Source organism: Schistocerca serialis, chromosome 4 (genome assembly GCF_023864345.2).
Source record: "Schistocerca serialis cubense isolate TAMUIC-IGC-003099 chromosome 4, iqSchSeri2.2, whole genome shotgun sequence".
Taxonomy (NCBI): domain Eukaryota; kingdom Metazoa; phylum Arthropoda; class Insecta; order Orthoptera; family Acrididae; genus Schistocerca; species Schistocerca serialis.
In genome coordinates this window covers 679,126,413-679,153,166 of record NC_064641.1, presented here as the reverse complement: position 1 = coordinate 679,153,166, position 26,754 = coordinate 679,126,413, and the positions used below count along the sequence as shown (strand labels likewise).

General features: G+C 42.7%; 2 protein-coding genes across 6 annotated transcripts in view; one reads left to right on the top strand and one right to left on the bottom strand.

Moving 5' to 3' along the window:
• LOC126473165 (DNA ligase 3) overlaps positions 1–26,754 on the bottom strand; it is a 651,156-nt gene that overhangs the window by 549,985 nt on the left and 74,417 nt on the right. The window contains exon 1 of one of the 5 annotated variants that reach the window (XM_050100041.1): positions 11,581–11,678. The exons of the other annotated variants lie outside the window; for them this stretch is intronic. The gene's annotated coding sequence lies outside the window, so the exon portion shown is untranslated. Of the gene's footprint in view, positions 1–11,580; positions 11,679–26,754 lie in introns of those variants that run through there. 5 annotated transcript variants of the gene reach the window in all.
• The window catches only part of LOC126474681 (uncharacterized), a 77,326-nt gene that overhangs the window by 25,960 nt on the left and 24,612 nt on the right, over positions 1–26,754 (top strand). The window lies entirely within an intron of this gene.

Below are 26,754 nucleotides of genomic sequence, written 5' to 3'. Positions count from 1 at the left end.
GTAATTCGATCGAGCGGGAGCCGAGACCCTTGCGCTGCCCTACAAATCAGTTTGTCACAGCAGTCTGCATTCCAAAAACAATAGAAGTAAAATGAAAAAAAAACATTGCTCTATTTCTGTTTGCGCACGTGTGACGACACTCAGCAGATCATTACTTCATATGTCAATGCAGATGTTCAATATCGATAGGTTAACGCGCCTTCAAAAAAATGCTGTCAGTGGTGTAATTTGCCAAAGCAGCAAAGTAGAACGACAATATTGCGAACTTCACTAGACCCCCAAACTCATGCCACAAAAAACGAAAACAGTGACGTCTACTCAACAGCTACTGGGAAAAGGTCACGACACTGTCATCGAAAATACTTACCGTTATTTTTAACGCGGTCGTCCAAATCTAAGAAATATGAGGAAGAGCAATCTGAACTGTGCTCTAAACGACCAGTCTTCCGGCACCAGTATTCAAATAGCAAGAGGCAAAAGCCAAACATTAGATGTAGAAAGAATCAATATTTGCAACTGCAGATAAACACGCAGCCGCAATTCGTTTCGCGCTAATATCACCGGCGGGAGGCGCACCTAATTACTCTTACAGTCGCGGAATATTTGTGAAGTTCTAGCCGCCTCTGACCGGGTATATGAAACGCGGTTGTCACCTGTTCGGTTGCGAATGCTTGCACGAGCGTGCGCCGCTACGAAGAGGGCGCGAGCGCAGAGGCGCACAGAGGCATGGCAGTCCAAGCGGGCCCCTCTTAAGAACACCATTATTTGTCACTGCCGCCCTCCGCGAGAAAGCTGCAGTAATTGGAATTAAAAAACAAAAGAATAATCAACCACTTGTTGTACGGACATCACCCGAAACTAAACGGCGAAAGACAAAGACTGTCACAGATTTTCATTTACACAGTTAGAAATTATATCAACATATTTGTACGGCGAAAACATGTAACAGTGTTTATTACACACAATGAAAATAAAGCTGTCATGAAACCGAAGTGCTTTACTAGGCATTTGAGGCGGTATGCCTTCTCTTCCTCCGACATTTTGAATTCAACCAGCCAGTTATAATTCGTGTATAAAAGTAACGCTATAGAGGGTTCCGTAAAATATCCATACTTACCACGATCCACCCAGAGAACCGATGCTTATCCGGTTTACGAGTACTCCGCCACGGGGTTTTACTAGCACACATGAGAGACAAACAACATTAGATATCAGGTTTTCCTCTCTGGCCGAGTGAATTTTTGCTATGAACATCAGAGACAAAAGATCGTAGAGCGCTACCAACTGCTGCCAACTGTGAAGAGTCAAAGGCGTCACGTACATTATATGCCTCACAGATCTTTTGCTATATTTGTGTTGAAATGATGCAGAACGATTCAGGTTAGAGGCTCTTTATAAGATTATTTTGTTTTGTATGCATGGCTTCCACCTGGGTCATTTACAGTTACTAAATAACACAGTGGTTTAAATTTAATGCAAAGAAAAGTATACGTCTTTGGAACTATTCGCACAAAAATCAAACACAAACTTAACGACAAAGTAAACACATTTACGTACTATATTGCGCATGCAGCTAGTGTTTGATGACATATTGGTCTGTTGGATACACAGAGCTGTGCAGAAGAAATTATTTCAGCTCAGATTTAAAGTTGCATTTTATTTTGTGCGCGTTTGTATTTTGTTACTGACTCACCAGTCTTCTGACTGGCTTCATGCGGCCCGTCACGAATTCCTCTCTTGTGCCGACCTTTCCATCTCAAAGATGTACTTGCAGTCTAAGTCCTCAGTTATTTTCCGGATGTATTCCAGTCTCTGTCTTCCTCTACAGCTTTTACCCTCTACAGCTCCATCTGGTACCTTGGAAGTTCCTCCCTGATGTCTGAACAGATGTCCTACCATCCTGCCCTTTCTTCTTGTCTGTGTTTTCCATATATTCCTTTCCTTGCCGATTTTTCGGAGAAACACCTCACTTCTGTTCCAGTTTTTGCACAGTCCATGTCTCACTGACATACAACACTGTGCTCCAAACGCAAATTCTGAGAAATTTCTTACTCAAATTAAAAACTATGTTTCATACTAGTAACTTCCCTTGGACAGGAACACTCGTTTTAGCAGTCCTAGTCTGCTTTTTATGTCCTCCTTATTACGTCCGTCAAGGTTTTTTTTTTTTTTTTTTTTTTGCCTAGGTAGCAGAATTCCTTAACTTCATCTTCTTCCTGCTCACCAATTCTGATGATGAATTTGTCGTTGTTCTCATTTCTGCTACTTCACATTATTTTTGGTTTACTTTGTGATATCTATTCCGAACAGAATTTACTGGACGTTTACGAAGAAGGCGAGCACGAATGATCAAAAGTTGGTTTGACATGCAGGAGAGTGTCAAGGAGATGCTGAAAGCACTGAACTGGCATACCCTTGAAGATGGTTGGCGTTCATCCGGCGAAACTTTAGTTTCAAAGTAGAACCAGCAGTAACTGAGCAATCTAGCCATATACTACAGCTACCCACGTAGTTCACTCGTATGGAACGCAAAGATAAGATGAAATTAATTACAACACGCACAGAAGAATTGAGCAATCATTGTCCCCGCCCTCCATACGCGAATGCAACGAGAGAAAGATATGGTAAGCGGTAATAAGGCTGCGTTTAAAATGGCACAGACAAAATGGTCGCCTGACGCCTTCGCCAAAAGTCGCCCGACAACATCGGCCGATAGCTTGGTCAGAATAACTAAACAAGTTTTGTGATATATGAAATAGTATCGGCGGCAATTGAGAGATTTATACCAAATAAATTAGCAAACGACGGAGCTGATCCTCCTTGGCACACACAAAGGTCAGAACACTGTTGCAGAAACAACGAAACAACCATGCCAAATTTAAACAGACGCAAAATCCCCAAGATTGACGATCTTTTACAGAAGATCGAAATTTAGCGCGGACTTCAATGATCGATGTTATAATAGTTTCCACAACGAAACTTTGGCTCGAAACCTGGTAGAAAATCCAAAGAGATTATGGTCGTATGTGAAGTATGTTTACAGCAAGATACAATAAATGCTTTCACTGCGCGGTAGCAATGGAAATACTATCAAAGACTGGGCTGCCAAAGCAGAGTTACTAAACACAGCCTGCCGTAATGCCTTCACAAAAGAAGATGAAGCAAATATTCCACAATTCATATCAAGAACAGCTGCCAACATGAGTAACGTAGAAGTAAATATCCTCGGATTAGTGAAGCAACTTAAATCACTTAATAAAAGCAAGTCTTCTGGTCCGGACTGTATACCAATAAGGTTCCTTTCAGAGTATGCAATAGCTCCATACTTAATAGTCATGTACAACCGTTCGCTCGACAAAAGATCCGTACCTAAGGACTGGAAAGTTGCACAGGTCACACCAGTATTGAAGAAAGGTAGTAGGAGTAATCCACTAAATTACAGGCCCATGTCATTAACGTCGATATGCAGCAGGATTTTGGAACGTATATTGTGTTAGAACATTATGAATTACTTCGAAGAAAACCGTCTATTGACACAGTCAACAAGGATTTAGAAAACATCGTTCTTGTGAAACACAACTTGCTCTTTACTCTCATGAAGTGTTGAGTGCTATTGACAAGGGATTTCAGATTGATTCCGTATTTCTGGATTTCCGGAAGGTTTTTGACACTATACCACACAAGCGGCTTATTGCAAAATTGCGTGCTTATGGAATATCGTCTCAGTTGTGTGACTGGATTCGTGATTTCCTGTCAGAGAGGTTACAGTTCGTAGCAACTGACGGAAAGTCATCAAGTAAAACAGAAGTCATTTCTGGCGTTCCCCGAAGTTGGGAAATAATCTGAGCAGCTGTATTAGGTTATTTGCAGATGACGCTGTCGTTTATCGACTAACAAAGTCATCAGAAGAGCAAAACAAATTGCAAAACGATTTAGAAACGATATTTGTATGGTGCGAAAATTCGGAATTGACCCTAAATAACGAAAAATGTGAGGTAATCCACATGAGTGCTAAAAGGAATCCATTAAACTTCGGTTACACGACAAATCAGTCAAATCTAAAGGCCTTAAATTCAACTAAATATCTAGGGATTACAGTTACGAACAATTTAAATTGGAAGGAACAAATAGAAAATGTTGTAGGGAAGGCTAATCAAAGACTGCGTTTTATTGGCAGGACACTTACAATATGTAACAGATCTAAGGAGACTGTCTACACTACGCTTGTCCATCCTAGTCTAGAATACTGCTGCTCGGTGTGGGATCCTTACCAGATGAGATCAACGGAGTACATCGAAAAAGTTCAAAGAAAGGCAGCACGTTTTGTATTATAGCGAAATAAGGGAGAGAGTGTCACTGAAATGATACAGTATTTGGGCTGGACGTCATTAAAAGAAAGGCGTTTTTCATTGCGACGGAATCTTTTCACGAAATTCGAATCACCAACTTTCTCCTCCGAATGCGAAAATATTTTGTTGACACCGACCTACAAAGGGAGAAACGATCACCATGATAAAATAAAGGAAGTCAGAGCTCGTACGGAAAGATATAGGTGTTCGTTCTTTCCGCGCGCTAGTCGAGATTGGAATAATAGAGAATTGTGAAGACGGTTCGATGAACCCTCTGCCAGGCACTTAAATGTGATTTGCAGAATATCCATGTAGATGTAGATGAAATGAAGAGAGAAATATTCCATTACCTATTCATGAGGATTCGCAAAGACACTCAAAATCAAGCTTCTGAGGTCATTAGTCCCCTAGAACTTAGAACTACTTACACCTAACGAACCTAAGGACATCACACACATCCATGCCCGAGGCAGGATTCGAACCTGCGACCGTAGCGGTCTCACGGTTCCAGACTGCAGCGCCTAGAACCGCACGGCCACTTCGGCCGGCTGAACGACAAGAGAGACTGCGTATAGTGATACTACTCCACGATAACGCCCGCCCGCATTCTGCTAGACTGACAAAAAACACTATACAGGAGTTGGGCAGGGAAGTCATTCTGCAGCCACCTTATTCGCTCGATCTTGCGCCCTCAGATTTTCACCTTTTCCGCTCTCTATCGCACTGGAACGATCTTTCCGGATGAAAATACGTTCCGAACATGACCCGACGAGTTCTTCGCCTCAAAACGACGTGTTCTGTACAGTCGCGTAATCGAAAAGTTACTGCATCATTGGCAGACTGTTGTAAATAGTGAAGGACAACGTATTACTGATGACTAAAGTCTCTGTTACATGTATGTATCTGTTCTGTTTATTAATCTTATTGATAAACGCTAGGAACTTATGCACCAGTTCAATAGATAGCCCCCTCTCCCAAAACTAATCTCTCTAGTTGACGGAGCGTAACAACTCTTCCAGCTAGAAATGAAAAAATGGGATGAAAACACGAGAGAAGAAACGAAAAAATTAACAACGCAGTCAGGGCAGCGAAGAGGAGCGACGATTATTCGTAGCCAATGGGGGACGGGCTCCAGTGGCCGTGGATAGCGCAGGCGACCGCAAGCCGGCGTTTTGCAGATAAGGACCACTCAGGCGGCGGCGCCCGGCGCCCGCCCGAACCGTGGGTGCTCCTCGCCAGCAATCGACTCCATCACACCGGGCCGCCGGCTAGACAATAAATACGGCAGCTATCTATATCGGAAGTTGGAGGGGGGGGAAGGGGGCAGTAATTAAGGAGCACAAAGAGCAGCAGGGTCGAATTCTGCAGAAGCGGCCAGGGGTGACGACGGCCGACGATTGGCGGTGGGTGCTCGTCAGTCGGGTGGCATCGAGCGAGTGGAGGTGCTAGTCTCATACCTGTAATACCTTGCCCATACACTTGCTGAAAAGCTACACATGCCGACCTCATCATCGTTGTAGGCTGTGGTGAAGAGCCGTTTCCAGGAAAATTATTATCGAGGCGCTTCTTAGATTTTCGGCTGCAGCAGGAGGGCGAGCGGGGTGGGGGGGGGGGGGGGGGGGGGAGGTTGAAACTTCCTACTAGTCAGCATCCACCAGTTAAAACTGATAGTGAATTATTGATATGATGGAATTTCATGAAGACATAAAAGTCTCAACTTTATCTTCGAGAAGGACAGAAGCTGAAGCAATGAATTAATATATGTCTTATGGCCGGGATTTGAACCCATGTCTCCTGCTTACTAGGCAGATGTACTAACCATTAAGCACCATAGCATTGTGCCTACCACAGCTGCACGGCCTAACGTAGTCCAATTCCCTCCCTAAATCAAAACTTCAATTCGTACCTTTAGCCAATTTTCCCCTTTTTAATCGTCACAGAAAATGGGCCGAAGGTATGAATTGAAGTTTTGTGTTAGGGAGGGCACTGCCCAAGGGTAATCCATGTATCTCCGGCAGCCGCAATGCTACAGTGATGTAACGGTTAGCACATCTGTCTAGTAAGAAAAAAAAGAAAAAAAAAAGTAAGCAGGAGACCTGGGTTCAAGGCCCAGCCGTGGCATAAATTTTAATTCATTCCTTCAGGTTCTATCCTTACTGATGATACTGAATTGATATATCGTCTGCATCATGGGGAGGATTTGAATCTGGTTTGTGATTTTTTTTAATTACGTAAGTCAGTGTCTAGCTCACATGCTACTTTATTAAAACTGATTACCAGCTTCGGCTTTGCAGCCAACATCAGTTCTGAAAATGAGAAAATATAAATGAAAACATATACTTTAAATCGTTGGTACTTTCGATATAATATCGTGCATTATGGGTCATGGTGTATTAAGTTGTGTTGCAGCTGTGATGAGATGTATCCCTTTTCACATGAAGCCTTTGTGATCAAATTGTATGCACACAGCTTTCAGCACATTTGAAATTGGTTACTTGCTTTTATCTTTTACCATATATTAGGTTACCATGCAACAAACGAGTTAACTTTTGGCTTTTACGTGCATTAAATCTATTATGTATTTATAAAAATTTAGATTGTCATATTTCAGACATATGTGAAAGTTATTATCTCTTAGTATATACGTAGTATACACCTGAAAGAAACAGTAAAGTAAAAGTAAAGTCGTATGGCACGACTGGTTGTGAAACCTCATAAAGGGCAGGTCCAGCTGCCTAATCTGAAAGGCTTTCCTATCCTTGGCACCCCATAGGCACCTTTCCTTCGCTAAATATGATAGCAGTGAATGTAAGTGTGGGTGATTGAGATGGGTGTGTGTAATGTAGTGTCATGTTCATGTTGGAGATGATGAGAGAAGGGAGATGGCGAATCCGGGTGCCAGCACATAGGCTACTCCTCTCAAATAGCACCAAGGGGGCCACTGAGCTTAACGTTCCCATCCGACGGACGGATCACCATCAAGAGTGCCATATGCCCTTACTTCATGAAACACTCTGAGGATGTCTGGAATTTAATCCAAGGGCAATGGAACAAAGGACTGGTAACTAGGGACTTAGCGCCACCACACCTCCTGCTCCTCTACCGTAAAGGCAAATGGAAATTTCTCTACGGTATGCAGCTCACCCGGACGATCACCTATCCAAGCACTGTCCACACCCAACAATGCTTAAAACTTCAGTGACAGGAACTGGTGTATCAATCTCGGCCCGGCCTTTGACACTTGCAACTGTTTGTAACCGTCGATCATTACGAACTTTTACTGCACAAATATGCATTCCCTGTTCTTGTTCTTCTACGCAGGTGACCAAGACATCCATGGTCCAAAACAAAGAAAGTTACGAAGGTCAAAGGTTTAAACTGCCACGTTTCGGATCTTATTCTTCTGCTTCAGAGAGGCGGGTGCGGAACTTGTCGGTATTAATCAGATTCGATAATGATATCATAGGAAAGCACATTAAGGCAGTGACGCGAGGATTTGAACCCAGCACCTCCAAATACAACTACCGCCTTTAAGTTTTCAAAACTGATCGGTTTCTGCCGCAGCCAGTCAGCTTCAAAGCCTAATACATGAAGCAGTTTGCTATGGCAAACTTAATGGAAAGGTACGTGTTGTCACAATGATCACTAATGGCGATCGAAACATGTCAGTTCCAAAAAATTGAAAATGATTGTGTCTGACAACAAAACTGTTAAAAACTGTGTCATACACTGGCTTCTACTTTGAAATAAGTTCGTTTTTCAAAGATTTTTATACTTATTTAGAAATTTCAAACATGATAAAATCTCGAGTCAAAGTGTCCAAATTTAAATCATGCTCTACAGAGAAATGACGGAGTGGATTTTTCAAAATCGATGTAAAACGATTTCTAAATATGCTGTTGGTCTCCATAACCATCCTGTAATACCGTCCGAATTTTTTAAATATAATACACATGTAATAACATGTGCAGGCCACGTAACAAAATCATTTCTTCATTTCCTAAGTACACAGAGCTTATTTTTTCTCTGCCGTAAAATAGTGAACTCATGAAGCGTTCGGACAATACTTTGATGCTTTTCAGTGGAAAGAGACCTCAACTGCTCCTCCTCTTCCTTCAACTATTAATTACATGTACTGACCATAACGTTAAAAGGCAACCCTCTATGAACGAATGGTTTATAAGCTAGCACTTCGAGCGGCCTGCCATTTTTGTTTCACCACTTACGGCAACAAACAGGAGTTGAAGAAAGTTGTCCAAATCAACACACAACAACACGTTTCCAGATGGACTACAAGTAAAAGCAAATTTTGCTGCTACAGTACGACAAAAGACAGGAAAATGGAGACATTAAGAGATGAGGAAAAGAGAGAGTCCAAACTCAACGCAAGTGTAAACAACATTGTAAGGCACTGCTATAAATGCACTAAGTACACAAATAAAGGGCATAGCGATTGGCGGCAGAAAATACTGAGAACATTAACTCAGATGTTGGTAGCGCGCAGCGCACTAGCTTGCGGCACGAGGATAGAATTCATAATTAACTACCGCTGACGTGCTGCACCAGCCAGCCTGATTTGGTTTCAGGCTGTTTTCCTCGCTCAGCTAGGCAAATGCTGTGGTGGCACTCCATTTCTGCCTTAGATTGTATGATGCAAAGACAGTTAAATACACAAACGCACGGAAAGATGTTTACACGATAGGCAGACAGATCGCGCACACGATATCCCCTCTTTTAAATTGCCTGATGGCTATGCCGACAGGAAAGGCATACGGCCAAAAAGTTGAAAATTAAATGAGCTTGCGAAACCATAAAAAACAACGGCTCCGGTATTGAGGGATAAACGTTAGGAAAGAGATAGGCAAACACGTATTTTGCACTAATTACTTACCAACGGTGCCTCCTAGAAAAGGCACTTTTTTTAATAGCAGAACTAAACTTACAGTATGTTGCGTTTCTGTTATTACATAAAAAATGCACGCTGAAACAAACGCAGGATTTTGTTCTTTACTTTCTTTCTTTGACATGAAACGACATCACCAGAACTCAACAATCGAGTACACGGGGTGTTTGTTTTGCCTTGAAACAACTAAATATCTCGGAAAAGACGCATTGTACGAAAAAATGTAGTAGGTGTAAAGTTAATTTAGTAAAGGGCACATTTGTCTGTGCTCCAATTGGCCACATCCTAGCTACCCCCTCCGCGTGGGCAGACCCAGAAATGGTTCAAATGACACTAAGCACTATGGGACTTAACATCTGAGGTCATCAGTCCCCTTGACTTAGAACTACTTAAACCTAACTAAGCTAAGGACATCACACACATCCATGCCCGTGGCAGGAACCTGCGACCGTAGCAGCAGCGCAGTTCCGGACTGAAGCGTCTAGAACCGCTCGGCCACAGCGGCCGGCAGGGCAGGGTCAATTTTGTATCTTCTTTTTTTCTTTATTTCTTTATTTCTTTACAAATATCAAGTGAGTCCGTTTTTACAATTAAGAACCGAGCCATTTTATTCTACGTTTCATTTACGATGGATTCTAACCGTTGATATTGATGTTCAAACGTTACTTGAGTGTTTCAAATGTGATTGTGCAGTACAAAAAAATGGCGTCGAGATATTTAGTTGTCTCAAATTAAAACAAACACCCCTTATAAGAAATTGTGCACGAAATATTAGTATCCAATTACAGTACTATGGAGGGAACTACCCTTTCATTATCCACCCGTAATTTAAGACGCATGGTCGTATTCAGGCTCTTCGCACCTCTAGGCTGAATCTGAGGTGTGGTCTCTACCAGCATCTGCTTAAAATATTCCAACTACAAGAGAAAATGTTTGTTAGCGAATGCAAGATAACAAAAGGAAAGCATCAACCAAGCACATTTTACCTATGTATATATATTTCATACTCAGTACTTTCTCAAATCATGAGCCTTAAAATCAAAGGCTCTGTTCTCCATTCACATCTTATTCCAGAGGTGTAGAGACATTAACTGCGACGTCTACGCCTGTTTTACTTTCGATAGAACGCAACATTACAAGATGGCCGAGGAACCACACGTTTGATCGAGCGCCATCGGAAATTTGACGCAAAGGGAGTGTGAGATTTAATAGGTAAAATCTGACTTAAAGGGGGTAGGACGTCAAACGGGCCGACTTCGGGCAGGAGAGGCATCACAAGACATTTTAATTTCCAGTGTCTATACTTTTACAAATAAATTCATAAAACTTTGTCAGCATTACCAGGAAGGATTCAAGGTTCACACTCATTGCAGTGGAAGTTCGAGAACATAACAAAATAATTTTTCTTTACGTGTGAAATTTCATCATTTTTTTCACTTACTAATGGCTGCTTTTGTTGCTATAGGTACACTTTTCTTCATACGTCAGAGAGATTCTTCAACGAATTTTGCACAGCATACATACCATACTTACAGTTGTATGAAACTCTAGAATTAAGTTAATTTATGAAAAAACAAATGATCTGTTGTATTTTAAACTTCATGTTTAGAAAAAACACAAATTGTGTAGTTAATTACCTCAATTTTTACCACAGTTTTTAATAGATTTGGAAAATTCTAGAGTTTCAAACACCTGTAAGTATGGTTTGTATGCTGTGCAAAATTCATCGAGCCATCTCTCTTACTTATGAAGAAAAGTGTACCTATAGCAATAAATGCTGCCATTAGTAAGTGAAAAAAATGATGAAATTTCACATGTAAAAAAAAATTACTTCGTTGTTTTCGAATTTCCACTGCTATGAGTGTGAATTCTGAATCCTTCCTGGTCATGCTGACAAATTTTTATGAATTTATTTGTAAAAGTATAGAAAGTGGAAATTAAAATGTCATGTGGTGCCTCTCCTGCTCCAAGTCGGCCCGTTTGACGTCCTATCCCCCCCCCCCCCCCCCCCTAAATTCGCATGAGAGGCCACTGAACAACTAGGACGAATAAGTCCATACAAAACAATTAGGTAACAGTACTGAAACTAAGACTTAATTTTTGTGTTTTGAAGTTTCGTGGCGCGGGTCCCTTGGCTGTAGGCTAGATATCCCGCGCTTGAATGCGGCCCTGAACGGAGGATCTTAATTCAGGAGCGCGCTAGCGAAATGGACCACAAACACGAGCGTAACAGCGCCGCTCCCCGGTGCCTGCCTGCACGCGCGCAGCGCCTGCGCGGCATTCGCATACGCATCTGGGGCTGGCCCGCACGTGCGCCGCCTCGCTTACCACAGAGAAATCGGCCGGTCGCCGACTTGAAACACCCGATGTTATCTCGCCCACCGGCCACGATCAGCTGCGCTCGCCGCCCTGCATCACACTAAGCTGTCCGCCGGCAGAATTGCGGGAACACGACCTGTGCGTCAGGGACGAGGCGGGAACGGACAAAAGACAGCGTTGCTACTGACCGGAACGAGATCCAGTTCCTGCGCTCGCCTCGGAGAGCAGCTGGCTGCACCTGCTCACAGACCGAGACTTGCATACGTGTCAAGTTCCTTCACGTCCCTCCATTTGGTTATGAAACGAAGATCGACTCCATAGAAATACGTACCATTCAGACCTCAGACTACAAGCAGGACATTGGGTACAAGCCAAAGGGCGTGTTCTCTTAAATGCCCCCACTGAAATTTGCACCCAGAAAAGGTCGAGTAGAGGTCCACTAATCCTCAAGGCCTGACTCCAAAATTTACCGGCAGATAGTACAGCCAAGGGAAACATTTCGGCAATTCCTCTAGTGTCTCTTCCACGTTTGATTCCTACGGGGTGTTTCACACTTGTTACACGTTTCTAGAGGTTGTAGCGGGGACTTAGTAGATCGAGTTTTACACGTGAATCCATGTCTGGAAATGTCATCCAACGACCCTACGGGGCGTCAAAGTTATAGGCGCCGGCGCCGATAAATGTTTGCACGAGGTTCACTCCAAAAGAAATGCACACTATTTTTGTAAAAATACAGTTTTCATTCTGCATGTATGAAAGTTTTACAGTGTGTACATACATCCTTCCCGCTTGTTTTCAAACTTAGTTCAACCTGTTCCCGTGAGTGGCACCGTCACAGCATGTCTTCAAGATGGCTGCTACACTTGACGTTCGTCAGAAGCAACGTGCTGTCATAGAATCCCTGTGCTGGGAAAATGAGACAGTGGGAAACATCCATAAGAGGTTGAAAAAGATGTATGGAGATGCTGCTGTCGATCGCAGAACAGTTAGTCGGTGGGCAAGAAGATTACGTGATGAAAGCGGGCACGGCAGTATTGAGGATTATCCTCGCAGTAGCAGGCTTCGTACTGCACACACTCCAGACAATGTGCAGAGAGTTAACGAATTGGTGACTGCTGACAGACGCATCACAGTGAACGAATTGTCACGCTACGTTGGGACAGGCGAAGGAAGTGTTTGCAGAATACTGAAAGTGTTGGCGTTAAAAAAGGTTTGTGCCAGGTGGGTTCCCAGGATGTTGACAGTGGCTCACAAAGAAACAAGAAAATCGGTATGCAGCGAACTTTTGGAACAGTACAAGAATGGTGGATATGAATTTCTTGGAAGAAATGTGACAGGTGATGAAACATGGCTCCATCATTTTTCACCAGAGATGAAGAGGCAATCAATGGAGTGGCATCATGCAAATTCACCCCAGAAAAAAAATTCAAAACCACACCTGCTGGAAAAGTTATGGCTACGGTGGTTTTCGATTCCGAAGGACTCTTGCATGTGGACATCATGCCAAGTGGAACCACCATAAATTCTGGTGCATATGTGACGACACTGAAGAAACTTAAAGCTCGACTGAGTCGTGTTCGACCACATCGGCAAAAGCAGGATGTTTTGCTGTTGCACGACAATGCACGGCCACATGTCAGTCAAAAACCATGGAAGCGATCACAAAACTCGGATGGACAACACTGAAACACCCGCCTTACAGTCCTGGCTCCATGTGACTATCACCTCTTTGGAAACTGAAAGACTCTCTTCGTGGAACAAGGTTTGAAGATGATGACTCCCTTGTGCACACTACCAAACAGTGGCTCCAACAGGTTGGTCCCGAATTTTACCGTGCGGGTATACAGGCGCTGGTTCCAAGATGGCGTAAGACAGTTGAGAGGGATGGAAATTATGTGGAAAAATGAAAATATTGCTCCTAAAGGATGTATCTACACACTGTAAAACTTTCAAACATGTAGAATAAAAGAGGGATTTTTTAAAAAAATAGTGTGCATTTCTTTTGGAGTGCCCCTCGTATATACAGTGTGATTCCGCGATGACGTTACAAAATCCCAACAGTGATGGAGACGCATAATTGTATCAATTTGAGGTAACAGCCCGTCGTTCGGAAATAAAACGAGTCGAAAGTTACTAGCAAAAATCATTCTGATACCTCTGACAGTGGAATACGTGCACCGGTACTGTTGTCGCTATGCAACTTTCAGAGGTTGTAGTATAGACCAAGAAAAGAAAAAAATGTCTGGTGAACATGGGCTCTAAAACCATATCTGAGGAGCTATGATCACTTGTTTATCTCCGCTAGTATGAAACAAATGCTCATAGAACTTAAGGTTCCCATTTTAGAGTCCATGTTTACTGGACATTTTTTCTTGTTTTGGTCCATACTACCACCTCTGAAAGTTGCATAGCCTACATACGTAGCGACAACAGATCCGGTAAATGTATTCCGCGCCGCGCGGGATTAGCCGAGCGATCTAAGACGCTGCAGTCATGGACTGTGTGGCTGGTTTCGGCGGAGGTTCGAGTCCTCCCTCGGGCATGGGCGTGTGTGTTTGTCCTTAGGATAATTTAGGTTAAGTAGTGTGTAAGCTTAGGGACTGATGACCTTAGCAGTTAAGTCCCATATGATTTCACACACATTTGAACATTTTTTTTTGTATTCCGTAGTCGGAGGTATCAGAACGGCTTTCGCTTATAACTTTCGACTCATTCGTTTCCCAATCAGGGATCTTACCTCAAATTGCTACATTTATGCTTCTCCATCAGCCATGAAAGTTTGTAACGGCAGCACGGAATCGCCTAGTATACGCATAGATTTACAGGCACCGGCGCCTACAACTCTGACGCTGTGTAGCGTCGTTGGATGACTTTTCCGGACATGGGTTCCTATGTAAAACTTGATCTATTAAGTCCCCACACCAACCTCTAAAAGTGCGTAACATGGCATGTGAAACACCCTGTATATTACTAAGCGAGTACCCCGGAACCTCTTACCCATTGCATGTTGCCTAACGACTTCCGGGGCCAACAAAAATCCTATTTTCAATATTTCGCGTAATTATTGATCGAATTTAAAAATTCAAATTCCTCTCATACACGCACTAAGAGGTATAATCCTATGTTACAAGTCTAATATAGTAATAAAAGTTTTACAGCTAGAAACTGTGTCTTTGTCTTGAGGGAGTGTTACTGACAGCGCGCACGTACCTGAACTATATTCATCCAGTATCTGAGAATGAGATGATGATAATGATGATGTTTGTTTGTGGGGCTCTCAACTGCGCGGTCATCAGCGCCCATAGAAAGTCCCAATTTTTACACTGTCCATTTACTTTTCACAATCCAATCTAGTCAATCTCACAAATGATGATGAAATGATGAGGACAACACAAACACCCAGTCCCCGGGCAGACAAAATCCTCAACCCGGTCGGATATCGAACCCGGGACCCCGTGATCCAGAGGCAGGAACGCTAGCCCCTAGACCACGAACTGCGGACTTGAGAATGAGAGCACTTAGCAACTTCCAACAAACTTTACACATAGTTTCAAACCTTTACCACACCTTTTTCTCGCTAAGAGCCCCCACAAAATGATGAAAGGAAAAAAGTTTATCGCTTATTACGTTTTCACTGTCCATTCAATAAAACTTCACCGTCAGACACTACCTTTCAATTTATTACTTCCTTAATAGCGACTCTTTTCGCAACGAAGTTCGCAGACACTACCACATATAATGTACCTGCAAATCTTTAGCCGGCCGCTGTGGCCGAGCGGTTCTAGGCGCTTCAGTCCGGAACCGCGCTGATGCTACGGTCGCAGGTTCGAATCTTGCCTCGGGCATGGATGTGTGTGATGTCCTTAGGTTAGTTAGGTTTACATAGTTCTAAGTCTAGGGGGCTGAAGAAACTCAGATGTTAAGTCCCATAGTGCTCAGAGCCATTTGAACCATTTGCAAATCTTTATCACTGTATGATACACAGTTCACGAGATATGACGTCATAAACACTGTTGTACGTGAAAAACTGCTAATCCTTAAAAACAGAGACTATATTCATCCACTGCTTCATAATGACAGCACTTAGCGACTTCCAAGAAATTATTTCAAAGCTTCACTAAACTTTTTTTCTCGCTTGTATGCTTAGCGTGAAATATTTAACACGTTAGCACAATTGCAAATTAATCAAACATTTGAAGGCTTGGGAGTTCGATTCTTTAAAGAATCGGGTGTTTACTGGTGCACTTAGCAAGTGTTACACGGAACTGCAACGTGATGCTCTTTTGAACGAAACGCCTTACAACCTTTGGTCTTAAACATTTCTCGGCAATAAGTTGATTCCTGTTTTGAACAGCGTCAAATCGAAGCCCGCACTACTTCGATTTTCTATTAATCTTTGCAGAAACCGTATGGCTTACCGCGGACGATCGTTGATACTTCCATACCGAAACTACATGCATACAAACACACAAGGTGCACGAACTACGAAAGTTACAGTCGTACACACGGTAACTGTTCAAGCGGTCATCGAATAGGTTGAACGAAGATTCGAACTGCAGGTGGACCGTTGGTCATAGCGAGCGTTGCAGGCGGACGAAGAGCCTCGAAGTGCACTCAGCCGAGACTTAGTGAGCAGTTGGTTTCCAGGCACACTGGGCAGAAGAAATGTGGCATTATTGAACGAGTTCCACAATTTAAATATCTCTGTGACACAACTTAGGTAGGTGGAATCGAACAATAGGAAACGAAATTAGGTGTCAAAAAATGTAAACTGAGTACATAATTACCCAAAATACCGACAACAAGAGCTGTATCTCCAAGCACATAAAATTAAGACATTACACCATTAATTACAATTAAACTAGAATGCAACTATGGATCAGAAACGCTAATTCTGAATAGGAAAACATGACTGAAAACAAAATAAAAAAAGAACCCAAAAATGTAAGAAAAATTCTTGGCTCAAAACTTAAAGACGAATAATATCGAGTCAGAGGCAAATGCGACATCAAACAATACACTAGTGTCCATAGGACGATTAAAAATGTAGGTTAATATCCAAAAAAAGAAAGAACCAAGATAGGTTTATGGAAAAAAATGGATTCTTTGATAGTATATCCCGAAAGGACATGATGAAACAGACTGGTAAGATCGACATTGATCTGTGAACTATAGCAGAACACGTTTGAAACTGCAATATCTTCAACTGCTAAATTCACATGGCAAGGTGACCAAGAGGAAAAATCAAAGAAGAAGACTAGAACTATCGGGTACGAATTTGTACACAACAATAAGGAGAAATGGACTACAGAATAGTGCAGCAACTGTTGTTGTAGGAATGCTGGCCAGGATCAGAAGTTATTAGCGAAAAACAAACAAAAGGTTTACTTATTTTGTATTATTCCAAGCATAGGAAGACTCATCACAAATAATGCAGCAGGAATTACAGTCCACCTCACACAATAGCAACAAAGATGAGGCTCGCTGTACTATGTATCACAGAAAAGAAGCTATGTGCAAGTGGGGCGAGTGACTGCCACTGGCCATCCTATGTTGCAACTGCAGAGAGCACTCGTGGTACAGAGCCACTGGAGACGCGGCTCATCGGGCGTGCACCATTGGGTCTACCAGAACCCGCGCGACCGTTATTGGCGTCTAACGGAAACTTGCAGTTACGTCACCAACTGTGAAACGCCAGTAGGGTGGTATCGACATGTGATACCACAAGAACAATGTGGTCTGAAGAGGGAAAGGAGCCCCACAGGCCGTGAATTAAATAAATATTGGCATAAAGCAGAGCTACTGCCCATCTCAAGTAGTTTGGACAGTCTAATAGACTTATTCGCAAATAATAATAATAATAATAATAATAATAATAATAATAATAATGGTAGTAATAATAATATGTCCTTGGTAGTGGGTTCACGACCTCATTACGTCCAGCAGAGCACCTCGGAACGGCGTCTGAGAAACGGCCCGGAAATGTAGCCCACCCGCAGGCGGGGGTCGGCCGGCCTCTACGTGGCAAGGTGTGGCGTACGCGCGGCTGACGACAGCGGCGAGCGCTGGGGGCGGTGCGCAATTAGGGAGGAGTCGCAGCTCGGGGGCGCCTCATTGAGGACCCTCGCCCCCGCCGCACTCACAATTAGCCGTCTCTGCTGGCGCGGCGCGCACCTCGCAAAGGCGTGGGCACCGACCTGCCGCTGGACTTCGGACGCAGCCGCACCGACCTATCGGCACAGGTCTGTGCGGCTGGTGACATGTCCGCAGTAATATTGACTTTGTGGACAGAAGCCTGCACTGATGTGCGTATCCGCGGGTGTCCCTGCTGACATCCGCAAAATTGTCCAACATGTACTGTGTCCGACTTTATAAAACCCTCAAAGAAAAACATATAATGGGAAATAACAAGTACGGATTCAGAAAATATCGTTCTTGTGAGTCGCAACTGGCTTCTTACTCGGACGAAGTATTGGGTGATATCAACAGAGGATCACAAATTAATTCTATATTTCTAATTTTCCAGAAGGATTTCGATACCGTTCCTCAAAAACTGCTTCTAATCAAACTGCGTTCCTATGTAGTATCGTCTCAGATGAGGGACTGAATTCATGATTTCCTGTCAGAAAGGTCACAGCTCGTAGTAGTACCTGAGGAAAAGTCATCGAGTGAGACACCAGTCAGTCTTACCGGCCCTCTGCTGTTCCCAATCTACACAGGGTGTCCCAGGAAAAATTGTCAATATTCATGGATAGAAAGGAACAATCATTAGAAAGAAAAATGTCCAGTAAACGTGGGTTCTAAAATGCATGCCTTAAGAGCTACGAGCACTTCATTTTCGATACAATAAAACAAATCTCTCTTACTGCCAGCTCCTTGCTTTCCTTATTTTGGAAGGAGGTAGTATCGACCAAAACATGAAAGACTTGTCTAGTAAAAATGGGTTCTGAAATGCGTACCTTAAGAGCTATGGGCACTTGTTCAATAGAGGACATGTGATTCACAATAGCGAAGGTGAACAAGTACTCATAATTCTTAGGCTATGCACTTTAGAGCCCACGTTTATTGGACATTTTTTCTTATTTTGGGGTCCGTACAAGCATCTCTCAAAATATGAAAAGCAAAAGAGCTTGCATTGGAATAGATTTCTGAGGGTATTTTTGTTCCGTCGTTACAGCTACAAAAATGCGTGTTTTCCTCACCAGACGCGTTTCGCCTTATTGAAGTAAAGCATCATCAGTGGTCTTAAATTAAAGATATTTACAATTTGAATTATTTTCTGGATCAAAAAAACAGTTCGTTAACAGATTGTTGGTTTTTACATACGGGAATTTCTGCTTGGTTTTACGGCTACCACCAATTTGTTAACGAACTGTTTTTCGATCTACAAAACAAATCACATTGTAAATATCTTTAATTACAGACCACTGATGATGCTTTACTTCAATAAAGTGAAACGCGTCTGGTGAGAAAAACCAGCATTTCTTGTAGCTGTAACGACAGAACAAAAATATCCTCACAAATTGTAAAGCAATTACAGGCAATGTGGCCACACACATGAAGAATTTAATAAAACAGATTTCGAAATGAATAAGTGCTCATAGCTCTTAAGGTATGCATTTTAGAGCCCATGTCTACTAGACATTATGGTTTGAATGATCGTTGCTATATTATCCCTGAATACTGACCATTGCGCCTGAGACACCCTGTATAAACGACTTAGGAGGCATTCTGAGCACCCTCTTAGATTGTTTGCAAGTGATACCATCGTTTATCGTCTATTAAAGTCATCCAAAGATCAAAACGGCTTTCAAAATAATTTAATCAAGCCCTTATTGAATGGCACCTATAATTTAGAAGATGAACTGGTATAGACACGTACTTCTATCAGAGGAAGAAACAATAGCAAAACGCCGGTTTTCATTGAAAGGCGGTGGCGTATGACTTATTCGGGGATCGAGCTAACGGTGACTGCATATCTCCCTCCCCCAAATAGACCTCAAGATAGAACAAGAACATAGGTAGATGAAGATCTGACGAAGCACAACATCATACCTAGTACCTAGTGGGGACAGAAAGCGAAAAATGCGGAACCTGCTACACTTTGTGACAAACGCTGAAGAAGAACAAGAAGATCTACACGGCGCTCCTCCACGTGAGTGCTAAAAAATTTCGTATAATTTCGATTACACGATAAAACACACCCAGGGATTAAAATTTCGAACAACTTAAACTGGAACCATAACTTAGTCAATGTTGTGGAGATGGCGAAACAAAGACTGCGTTTTATTGGCAGAACACTCAGAAGATGCTAGAACTCTATTAAAGAGATTGCCTACACTGCGTTTGTCCGTCCTCTTCTGTAGCGTTGCTGCACGGTACCGAATCCTTATTAGATAGCATTGACGGAGGACACCGAAAAAATTCAACCAAGACCAACTCGTTTGCTATAATCGCGAAATAGGGGAGAGTGTGTCACAGTTATGATAAATTAGTCGATGTGGCGACCTTTAAAACAGAGGCGTTTTCCTTTGCGATGAGATTTTTTGTCGAAGTTTAAATGCTTTATTAACTCCGATCTACGTAGAGAAATCACAGTAATACAAGCAACAAGAGATATCACATCTCGCAGAGGAAGATTTAAATTTTTATTTTTCCCACGTGCTATTCGAGACTGGAACGGCAGAGAAATGGTCTGAATGAAGTTCTGTTAAACAGTTTAGTGTAACTGTGGAGTAATCATGTAGAGGGGGTAAAAGGTTCAGGTAAACGTCGATTTTACGGTATTCGTTTCTTTGCATTAAAAGCAATCGGTAATGATGTCGTCATTATCCATTCTGAACGGAGTGCCCCAATGTTGGCTTTAACACGCAATATCCTACAAACAGTGGGTGTGTTCAGGCATCTGCGAGCTCTAAATATGGCGACATCGCGATCCTCTCCATTTTCCGCGCAATGACACGTACATTCTGTTCATTCATTTCGTTTATATAGAGGTCATTTTGGCATCTCTCATTCCCTCCCGGAAAAGAGACGGCTAGTCCTCGTAGAACTTAATTCTTTTTATTCACACCAATCCAGCTGCGATTGGGGCAAAGAGATCCCAAATCGAAACAAATTCTCACGACACGTTATTTTTAAACTTTCGCACTTGCGCACCAATGCAATAGCTGCAACAAGAGTTGGACGTAGGGCTGCAGGGAACGACGTTAGTTAGTCGTCAGATGTTAAGTCATCAGTGGTTTGTGTATTCTGCAGTATATAACTGCGTCACAAGCTTTGTCAGCCTACTCTTTAGCGCGTTTAACTTTTAATGAGCAAGGTAAACAACCATTTTATGTATTTCTGTGAACCCGTAACCATTTATTTCAAGATTATCGGTTGATAATGATAATAATAGGAAACGTATAAAATTTAAATAAAATAAATAATTGTGAAAGAAATGATGTGAACTTTTTTGTGACCCTTAGGACGTAGTACCGTGAGGGATTGGCGACCCGCGGTGCTAGCCGGCTTGTACACTCCCGACGTAATGTTCAATAAAAAAATCAGTAAATTAATCAACTTTTGTACACAATGCAACATATATCACATTCAGAAATGTAGCATGTTAAAACAAATAACTTACGCTGAATCAAAATACACTTACATAAACGAACTATATGGTTGATATTTAAAGGCTCCCCTACACGATCAAGAAATTTGTCCTGCTGTACTGTGATTGTCAAATATTTGACCGTGTACAGTACTATTTAACGTGTTTGTCAAGCACAGAGCGTGTCAGGCGTGTTTGAGAGAAATTTTGTTTGACAAAAAATTTCACAAAATGGCGGACGTCGTTTGTGTTGATGTTTCGTCGCATATGTTCAGTGAAAAAGAGGTTTATGACAATTTACCTCTTTGTACAGTGAATTTCACAACTATGGATACTACGATCAAAGACATAAACGAAATAGCATTGGCAATCACAGAAATGGTGTAGGTGTCGTGTCTTTCCTAGCCATATACGAGTATATTACGCAGGACGAGGTTACAAAGAAAATCAATATTCTACGTACAACATACAAGCGGGAGTGCAATAAATAACAAAAACCGAAGCTGTCTGGTTCTTCCACAGGTGATATAGGCTATATGTTCCCACTTTGTCGTATTTTATTGAACTGTCAGAGGTCTAAGTAGAAGACATAAATTTTTGTATAATTGCATCATCTTTTTCAATATGTGAGCGAAGTAATTCAAAATAGGTTATTAAAAGTTCGCTGTTCATTTGGAGAAAGTTGATGTACCCATCAGGTTCCGAATGTAACATTTCCTTTAACAGGTTTTCATGCGTATATGTCTCTAATTTTAAACCATTCCCTGGACCAATGTCATATTTTCGTCTACTTCTTCTTCTTCTCCTCCTCCTCCTCCTTCTTCTTCTTCTTCTTTATGCACAACGCCGGAGTCACTGGTAGAAATAATTTATCTGTATTTGTAGCCACTACCACTTATTTCAAAATACAGCACAGACGAGCAGCGTCTTCTTCAGAACTGAGGTTAAATTGACAAACTCGTTGGATTGTGTACTGGCTTGTTTTCATCGTGCTGCTTTGTTTGGATCTTATCTATCTTCTCTGTAAATCATATCTGGTAAGGATCCTAGATAGTCGAGCAACACTCATGAATCGGACGGTTGAGGCTTTTGTAAGCTACTTCTTTTGTGGGAGATTCATATTACTTTAATATTGTTCCAGTGAATCTCGGTCTGGCACTACCCTTTACTACAACTACTTTTATGGTTTATTTGCACTTGTGTGCTCTGTACTTATACACCAAGGAATTTCAGGCTATTACTGTTCCCAGTGATTGGTCGCCAATGGTGTAATCGAACAGTAATGGTTCGTTCTGTCTATTTAACGCCATGCTTTACATTTATGCCGAAGGTCAACTCCCATGCTAGCTCCTGCACGAATCATCCATCCTCTATGGGTCTTCTTGCATTTGGCAGTAATTTTCAGGCAATGCAGCTTTCCTATATGAACTAGGTGGTCAAAAGTCATGTGGAGGGTAGCTGCATTTGAATATGTGTCGTGTATAACGCCATAATGAGACGGCCATATGCTGCACCGCGCAAGTGTAGACACAATATCTGAGCAGGTTTATTACAGACATGTAGTGAACATGGCAGCTAGTGCGCATTAACCGACCCTCAAAGTCGGACGTTAATGAGGGCAAGACGTATGGCCAGTAGCATGTAGGAGATTAAACAAGGAGGCAGATTGAAGAGACGAATGAAAACATGTATCAAGGCCAGAATTCGAACCTGGGTCTCTTGCTCACTATCCACTACGCCACCCTGGCACAGTGGCTTTGCACAACTGGTCGCACTACCCTTGGATGTTCCTTACTCAATCCAAAATCCCGTTCACATCTCAGCTCACTTTGTATTTCCCCTACCCCTGGCCTAGGTTTTATGAGGGAGTCGAGCTATGGTAGTCTGTGGAGCTGTCCAAACCGACTGTGCCAGAATGGTGTACTGGTTAGCGCATCTGCCTAGTGAACAGGAGACCCGAGTTCGAATTCTGGCCTTGGTACAAATTTTCATCCGCCGCTGCAGTCTGCATATGTACATCAAAGAGGAGAATAGACGATTTAGAAATGCGGTGATATAGAAAAATGCTTAATTAATGGGTAGATCGGATAACAAATTTGGAGATACTGAATAGAACTGGGGAGAAAAGAAATTTATGGCACAACTTGATTGAAAGAAGGGATAGGTTGATAGGACACATCCAGAAGTGTCAAACATTTGGTCAGTTTGATAATGGAAGGAACTATTGGGGAGGGAGTAAAAACTGTAGAGCCAGACCAAGTCCTGACTATAGTAATCAAGTTCAAATAGATCGCAGCGGTTATCCAGAGATGATGAGACTTGCGAAGGATAGATTACCATGGGAGAGCTGCATCCAACAAGAATTCGGCCTGAAAACCATAGCAACAACTTGGAAAGTGAAATTCCAAAGACAAATTACTGTCTGGTAGATTTAAGCTGAGGTCACTGGCAGCAGTGGACGTGAGAGACGGCGTGAGACAGAAAAGGGACTCGAAAGAACACGAGTAGTGAAGAGTGGGAAACAGAGTAGCGTGACTGACTGACAAATTACGTCCTCTATGACAACAAGAATTTTTTAGGGTTCCGTGCCCCAATCTATAAAAAGGAACCCTTATTGCAGTTAAATGCAGGAAGATCTATAGCGGATAGGCACTTGGTGCAGGGAGTGGCAACTGACCCTTAACATAGACAAATGTAATGTATTGCGAATACATAGAAAGAAGGTTCCTTTATTGTATGATTATATGATAGCGGAACAAACACTGGTAGCAGTTACTTCTGTAAAATATCTGGGAGTAGGCGTGCGGAACGATTTGAAGTGGAATGATCATATAAAATTAATCGTTGGTGAGGCGGGTGCCAGGTTGAGATTCATTGGGAGAGTCCTTAGAAAATGTAGTCCATCAACAAAGGAGGTGGCTTACAAAACACTCGTTCGATCTATACTTGAGTATTGCTCACCAGTATGGGACCCGTGAAGGTGAAAGACGAAAGTGAAAAGGCCGGTCTTAAACTGAATGTAAAGAAAATGAAAATTATGGCAACTACACCTACCAATTCGTGGAATGTAGCAGGAGAAATCATGGAGGTAGTGACCACATTCAGTTATCTCGGTTCCCAGATATCTGCTGATGGCGACTGCAGCCATGAAATCCGGAGACGCCTGTTGCTCGGTAGACAGGCGATGTCAAACCTTGACAAGGTTATAAGGTCCAGAGATATAACACTAGCAACAAAGATCCGTATTGTGAGGTCTATGGTCTTTTCAGTTGTGATGTATGGATGTGAGACCTGGACCATTAGAAAGGCTGAACGGCGAAGAATTGACTCCTTCGAATTGTGGTGTTGGAGGAAACTTCTTAGAGTTCCATGGACTGCAAAGAGAACCAACAGATCAATATTGGAGCAAATAAAACCAGATTTCTCCCTGGAAGGTCTAATGTTAAAACAAAAGCTGACCTACTTTGGGCACACAATGCGAAGGCATGCCTCGCTGGAAAAAACATTAATGCTGGGGAAGATTGAAGGAACTAGAAGAAGAGGACGTCAGAGGATGAGATGGATCTATGGCGTCACAGAAGCAATGTGTTCCAACCTGGAAGGTCTACGGGAGAAAGTCCAAGACAGGAAAAAGTGGCGTGACTTGGTTCATGGGGTCACGAAGAGTCGCAACCGACTAAACGAATAGAGAGAGAGAGAGAGAGAGAGAGAGAGAGAGAGAGATGGGATCCGTACCAGGCCGGGTTGACAGAGGAGTTAGAGAAGGTCCAAAGAAGAGTGGCGCGTTTCGTCACAGGGATATTTGGTAAGCGTGATAGCGTTACGGAAATGTTTGGCAAACTCAAGTGGCAGACTCTGCAAGAGAGGCGCTCTGCATCGCGGTGTAGTTTGCTGTCCAGGTTTCGAGAGGGTGCGTTTCTGGATGAGGTATTGAATATATTGCTTCCCCCTACTTATACCTCCCGAGGAGATCACGAATAAAAAATTAGAGAGATTCGAGCGCGCACGGAGGCTTTCCGGCAGTCGTTCTTCCCGCGAACCATACGCGACTGGAACAGGATACGGAGGTAATGAGAGTGGCACGTAAAGTGCCCTCCGCCACACGCCGTTGGGTGGCTTGCGGAGTATAAATGTAGATATTACCGTTTTGTTGTTTGTCTGTCTGTCAGTCAGTCAAACCATTAAGAGTCCTTTTTCTCAAGAACGGGTCGATATATTAACGTCTATGCTCCCTTGGAAGTGTAAAAATTTTAAGCTTTTTAAGACAGTGCAATAAAAAGATACAGCCATTTATGCTACATATTTCGGCACTCGAAAACTCTCTCATCTTTACCTATAAGATGCTTCCCGCTGACCTAGTCTCATAAAATTCAGCAAGTTTTCGCAGTACAAGTAGAACAAAAAATCTGAAATTCTTTAAACTGTAATTATATGACACAAAAAATATATTTTGCTATTTATTAAAGTAAAACTGTACGGCATGAATGGCTGAGAGACCTCGAAGGGCAGGTTCAGCCGTCTAATTGTTTTTCCCTACCCTTCGCGCCCGTAGGCACCTCTCCTTCGCGAAGTATGAGAGCTGTGTATGTAAGTGTGTCGGTTACTCGGTGACTTAATGGGTGTGTTTGTAGTGTAGTGTCATGTTGGCGTTGGAGATGATGAGAGAAGGGAGATGGCGAAAGCCGGTTCCGGCACGTAGCCTATTCCTTTCGATTAGCACCATGGGGGCCGCCGAACTTAACGTTTGGAACGGAACGCACGGATCGCCATCAACACCGCCGCATGCCCGCACTTCATGAGCCACAGCGGAGAATCCACAACATTTGGGCAAAGACTGGTAATCAGGGATTTTACGCCATCACCTCTCCTGTCCCCTCTACCGTAAACGCAAAGGCGAAAAAGCCAAGAGCGCAGAGTAATTGGGCGGTCACTTATCCAAGTACTGGTCATGACCGACGGTGTTTAACTTCGGCACGACCATTTTTTGCGATTTGAACGTGATTTCTACTTATCATACGTCAAAAGCATAATGGACGAACATCACTACATGCTGTGAGATAACGGGCGAGTGTGGCGCTCTGAAAACATTCCAAGTTCAGAGTGGCGGCCACCGCGTGGTGCCTCACAACGGCCGGATCGCATGGTGCATCAGCCACGTGACTGGGAATCCTATGGTGGCGCTGTGTCTATGAAGGAGACAGGCAGGGAGTGCCAAAGATGGCGGACTTTGTGAAACCTTCATGGCAGACATTTCACAGTTCGTACAGAAATTAATAGTAGCCAGATGAATCGATACCTCAAAAAGAAACATGTACATTGCCATTGTTTGCACGACGATTCTGATGGTGTAATCAGACTTTTAATATATTTATTAGTTAAAGTTTAGTATCTGACGATAAATTATATAAGTAACACCCAGCAAGGAACTTCCGAAATCTAAACGGTTCATCCGATTTCGTCGATCTACATGTCTTTAGAAAGCTATTACCAGTGTAAACCTAAATTGGTATGAATTACAGGCATGTAACTTAAATATTACATGAGTTATTGGAGGTCAAAGTGGCCGATTACTATCGATTGTGTCAGGC